Here is a 452-nt window from a genome sequence, read left to right on the forward strand (position 1 = left end):
CCCATTACCGTGGATCTTATCTCGAATCCCGGGACGGCGTCCGCGACATTCTCTTTCCTCCAGCCGACCCGTTCTTCAGCCCCCCCCCCCCACCTCCGGGAGCTCATTGCCCTTCCATGGCCGCTACGTAGCGCACGCGATCGGAAGTTGGAGCGCAGGAGCAAGTGCCCTATCCTGAGGGATGCCCCAAAACGATGAAAGGGGGGGGGGTGCACCGAGCACAGCAGCCTGACCCTGGTGCCAGTGAAAGTGAAGGTCGCCTCACGAGGCCTCGCGCCACCTGCCCCCATGGGCCCCGCTCCTTCACCCTTGCCATTCATCTCGCATCCTGCACCCCCCCCCTCTCCTAGGCCACCTGACATCCCAGTGAGCGGCGTGCGCCAGCTGCGACGGGAAAGCTTATGAACACCAGATCATCATGCCAATTACCGAAACCGCAACATGATCGCCCT

General features: G+C 62.8%; 1 protein-coding gene across 9 annotated transcripts in view; it reads right to left on the reverse strand.

Annotated features, from left to right (window-relative positions):
• The window catches only part of LOC119591560 (protein kinase C and casein kinase substrate in neurons protein 1-like), a 62,778-nt gene that overhangs the window by 29,860 nt on the left and 32,466 nt on the right, over positions 1-452 (reverse strand). The gene's annotated exons all lie outside the window — the stretch shown is intronic.

Source organism: Penaeus monodon, chromosome 28 (genome assembly GCF_015228065.2).
Source record: "Penaeus monodon isolate SGIC_2016 chromosome 28, NSTDA_Pmon_1, whole genome shotgun sequence".
NCBI classification, from domain to species: domain Eukaryota; kingdom Metazoa; phylum Arthropoda; class Malacostraca; order Decapoda; family Penaeidae; genus Penaeus; species Penaeus monodon.